This window comes from Grammomys surdaster, unplaced genomic scaffold (genome assembly GCF_004785775.1).
Source record: "Grammomys surdaster isolate TR1022 unplaced genomic scaffold, NIH_TR_1.0 125671, whole genome shotgun sequence".
Taxonomy (NCBI): domain Eukaryota; kingdom Metazoa; phylum Chordata; class Mammalia; order Rodentia; family Muridae; genus Grammomys; species Grammomys surdaster.
In genome coordinates this window covers 538,028-543,055 of record NW_021620508.1, presented here as the reverse complement: position 1 = coordinate 543,055, position 5,028 = coordinate 538,028, and the positions used below count along the sequence as shown (strand labels likewise).

General features: G+C 46.4%; 1 non-coding gene across 1 annotated transcript; it reads right to left on the bottom strand.

Annotated features, from left to right (window-relative positions):
• Window positions 1-4,444: 4,444 nt before the first annotated feature.
• On the bottom strand, window positions 4,445-4,563 carry LOC114639044. Its single transcript, XR_003713953.1, has one exon. It is a non-coding gene; the product is annotated as a 5S ribosomal RNA (ribosomal RNA).
• Window positions 4,564-5,028: the final 465 nt, after the last annotated feature.

Below are 5,028 nucleotides of genomic sequence, written 5' to 3'. Positions count from 1 at the left end.
CCTCCTCCTCCTCCTCCTCCTCCTCCTCCTCCTCCTCCTCCTCCTTCTCCTTCTCCTTCTTCTTCTTCTTTTTTTCCCTGAGACAGGGTTTCTCTGTGTAGCCCTGGCTGTCCTGGAACTCACTCTGTAGACCAGGCTGGCCTTGAACTCAGAAATCCACCTGCCTCTGCCTCCCAAGTGCTGGGATTAAAGGTGTGTACCACCACCTCCCGGTGAATCAAAAACTTCTGGTCATGTTCTGGTGGCCTCTTGCTGCTTCTGAGGATTCAGGCCAATTGGTGGAGTGATATTAGCTGACACAGACTCACATAGAGTTTTGCTAAGAAAGATTCACTCACACGCTGAGGCAAGACACGTGGAGGGCATGCAGTGTTTGGAGGGAATATAAATAGAACTCAATGGACAATGGTTGGCGTTAGGCTTGCATAGCTAGCTTTGCAAGCGTCTTGGCCATGAGTCTTCACGGATCTTCACTTTGTTGAGAGAGGCACAGCAAAGAACTTCTCCTGGCCTAATTGTTCTTGCTGAGTCATGCCAATTTGGCTGAGGCCTGGCTGTTTCTGCTGGGTCATGCTACTGCTGCTGATTCGTGTTTTCTGTCCTGACAGCACTGAACTGGACTGCTGGTATCTTCGTGAAATATTTTCAAGTGGATCAAGCTGACACCCCTGAATCCTGTGAACCAAATTGCTGATTTCCTGACAACACAGATGGTATTTGCTTAAAAAAAAAATTTCTAAACAGGTCCACTTCCCCCATATCGTAATAGCTTTTCTTTCCCCACTACCTCTGGTGGGTAGTGGGCTAGAAGGGAGGTTAACGCATTTAAAAACCATTATTAAGCCAGGCGGTGGTGGTGCACGCCTTTAATCCCAGCACTTGGGAGGCAGAGACAGGCGGATTTCTGAGTTCGAGGCCAGCCTGGACTACCGAGTGAGTTCCAGGACAGCCCGGGCTACACAGAGAAACCCTGTCTCGAAAAACCAAAAAACCCCAACCATTATTAAAAATAGGGCTGAGAAAAATCCAAACACACAATGTACATGCTTACTCACCCTGGAGAGGAAACCCACAGCAGACCAAAGTAATGACCGCATCAAAGTCCACCTTGGTGAGCAGTGCACTTTTATTGGGGTTACTTATGATGGGGATTAGAATTACAGAAGCATTTTACTTTCCATTTAACACAGTTAGCACTAGCATGTGATGGGTGTGGTGGCACACACCTTTGATCCCAGCACTAGCAGGCAGAAACCAGTGGATCCGTGGGAATTCAATAGCCAGTTTGGTCTACATAGAGTTACAGGCCACCCTGGGGCTACATGGTGAGCTTGTGTCTTAGAAAAGAGAAAAATAAAGCAAGGGAAGAAAGAAAGAAAAAAACAAAAAAAGAAAGAAAGAAAGAAAAAGGGAAAGGAAGAAAAGAAGAAAGAGAGAGAGAGAGAGAGAGAGAGAGAGAGAGAGAGAGAGAGAGAGATGGAGATATCAAAGCAGGAGGGCAGGAGGCATGGATCCTTTGTTAAGAACACTTGTTGCTTTTTGCAGAGATCCTGAGTTCCCAGCACCCACATGGCGGCTCACAACTGTGTGTAACTCCAACTCTGGGGGATCCAATCTCCTCTTTTGTTATCCAGGCGCCACTACACACATGTGGTGCACAGACATGCAAGCAGGCAACACACACACACACATCACACATAGTTTAGGCTGTGTTTGCTTTTCACTTATTGCAGCCAGGACCCCGCCCATTTTTCCTTGAGAAAATACACTTGCCCTGTAAATGCTCTGAGCACTGCTTCAATTTCTGTAAGAAACACTTGATACAGAGATAATACTCAGGCAAATTTAACCCACCGAAAACAGAATAACTCTGGAGTACAATCTAGAACAACCATAGAAACTGCAGATCTGTCTGACGCTTCAGAGCTCATGCCCAGGACATGTGACAGAGTAAAACTGAGACCTGGTTTCTAATACAGTAACAGGAGTGTGAGGGAAGGGTTACAAGGAGCCTGAGGACCCCAAGGGAGCTGTGTAAGGAAAGACCCAATGAAATACAGGGGGCTCTTCGCACAGGTTACAGAGCTCAACGGCTCAAGAAACCTCTCTGCAGTGTTTCAGAAGTGTCTCCTCCTTCAGGGAATCATGGAGTTGACCGGATCTAGCTGCCTTAAGAGGCCCTTGTCACAGGTTTATCAGGTTAGGGTCCATGGCTCCTGAGGCACTGTGTGCCTTTCAGTTCCTGAGGAACCTAGGCACTCTCTCAAGAAATGGGACATTTAGGCCCCTGAGCATAACCACGTTCCCTAGAAGTCAATGAATCCTGTAGAAGTGTTATAGAGTATTCACCAGAGAAGACTGCTCAGACATGCATTTCAGCCAATAGGAAATCTTTATTAGCTGGACAGCGTCTACAATGGGTGTGTGGGATCCCAGGGCAGCCCCAAGTCTTTCTCAGGGTGAGCTTTTGAACAGGAAAACCATGTTCTTGTTTGACGCACTTCAGCTAACAAGAACAGTTACCTAGCATAGATCTAAAGAAGCCAAAAAGCAAGGACCTTCCTGGAAAGATGGAATTTGATGGATTAGGTCTTTGTTTTCTTTTTTTTACAGGTGGTGTTGCTTGTGTTCTGAGTTTTACAGCCCGAATGGTATTTCCATCATGGAGTCAGTTGTGCTAAGGTCTGGGGGCTCTGCTACAGAAGTTTGGCATAACAATTAGTCTTGGATATGAATCTTGTGTACCATATATGACTTGCAAACATCATTGACAACTGCAATTATATTCTTCCTGGCAACTGGCATCATACTGTTTCTGATAAGGGTATAAAAAGTCTGATTGCTTGTAATAAATTTGTTTCAGCCTCAGTTTTGGAGAGACCTCTCCAACTTGGCCTGGTTTTAATTTCCCCTGAGATTATCCGAAGGTCCTGGTAAGTAAGGGTTGAGGCTTACCTCCGCTTACAGTTGTTTACTCTTTAACTGCTGGGGAGGGGCCCTCAAGAGTCTTCCAAGTTTTGGTTCTCTCAGACATGTGAGCTTTTATTTGTCTCCCAAAGCTCAAGAGCCCTGGCTCCTTCCAGGAGGGAATCCTTTAGTTGGGGAAAAACTACTTTTCAGTGCCATACAAGTGGCAGAGTTAACACCAGCAGGACCAGTGTCAGCTGCTGTTCGTGTGTCCACAGGCAGAAAGCAGAAGCTTTAATTATAAACTAAAGCTGCAGAATGACTTTCAAAGATCTGCCTCTAGAGACTTACTTCTCCTTGCCAGGTCCCACGGGCTTCACAAAGCGCCACGAACCCAGGGACCAAGTGTTCAAACTGTGAGCTGCCTGGACACAAATCTCAGGATGTTACCATGATGTGATCAGCCACACTGTTCTAATAGCTCATGTTTAGCCTGGGGGTGAGAGCCAGGCACTGGACAGTAAGTTAACTAGTTCAAACTCGGGGTGGGGGGTGGATAACAAAAAGGGCCGTTAGCTGTAGTAGGCCAGCCTCCTGACCCAAAACATCAAACACAAGAGCATGAAGAAAAAGGTGTGGCTGCCTTTAATCCCAGCACTTGGGAGGCAGAGGCAGGCGGACTTCTGAGTTCGAGGCCAGCCTGGTCTACAGAGTGAGTTCCAGGACAGCCAGGGCTGCACAGAGAAACCCTGTCTTGAAACCCCCCCCCAAAAAAAAAAGAAAAAGAAAAAGGTATGGCTGGATAAAGGTGTAGATGCTCCTTATAGACATTGAACCAATCAGATTTAAGCATTGGAGGCACACACCCCCTAGACAGTGGCCAATAATAATGAAGTGACCACGCCCAGTGACTCAGATTACCAAGGCCATCTCATGGACTGAGAAGCAAAGAGAAATACTACAGACCTTGAGTTGGTGATTACTTTTGGATGATGAGGGAGGAAAGTGACTGTGTGCGCGCGCGTGTGCGTGCGTGCGTGCGTGCGTGTGTGTGTGTGTGTGTGTGTGTGTGTTTGTGTGTGAAAGAAGGATTTAAAAGAAGGAAAAGTAATTGAGAAAGAGGGAAGGGATTCCAGGGAGCATGGGGAGGGGATATGGGGTCGGCAAAGCTATTCCATAGGCACGTGGAGGATGGTGAACTCTAGATGGCGTCCTGTCCCTGGCTTAGGATGGCATCGTTTGTGTTTTGTGCCTCATTTGGCTTGGCGGGTCCTCTATTATTATTCTTTTTTGTTTGTTTGTTTGTTTGTTTGATTTTGTTTTTTTCGAGACAGGGTTTCTCTGTGTAGTCCTGGCTGTCCTGGAACTCACTCTGTAGACCAGGCTGGCCTCGAACTCAGAAATCCTCCTGTCTCTGCCTCCCAAGTGCTGGGATTAAAGGCATGCGCCACCACTGCCCAACCTCTATTATTATTCTTTCTGTCTTTCTGTCTTTCTTTCCTTCTTTTTTTCTTTCTTTCTTCCTTTCTTTCTTTCTAGCCTACAGCACCCGGTATTCCCAGGCAGTCTCCCATCCAAGTACTTACCAGGCCCGACCCTGCTTAGCTCCCTAGATCAGACGAGATACAGCGCATTCAGGGTGGTATGGCTGTAGACTTTTTCTTTCTTGTTAGTAGGGATTGAGCTCAGACGCTTGCAAGGCTGTACCTCAGCCACACCTCCATGCCCTCATTGGTTGATTTTAGGCAAAGGTTCTAATGGTGTTGTGACATGCCCCTAACCCCTTCCTGCTACTGCAAGAGTCACATTCTCAGCTACTCATGAACATATGGCTACTCATAGCTATATGTTTTACCATTGGGTGAAATCTTTAGCCTCTTTTTAATTTTAATTTTTTTCTTTCTTTTTTTTTCTTTTTCTTTTTTTTTTTCTTTTTTGAGATAGAGTCTTCTTACAAAGTTGCTCAGGCTGCCCTTCAACACGTTTTGTAGTCCAGGTGGGTCTTGAACTTCCAACCCTTCTTACTCATTCTGCTGAGCATATGGGATGACAGACCACCACTGGGTCTGGCTATGGCCCTCTTTTCTTGGGAGTTCAGATGCTTCCTTCCTAACCCCCTTA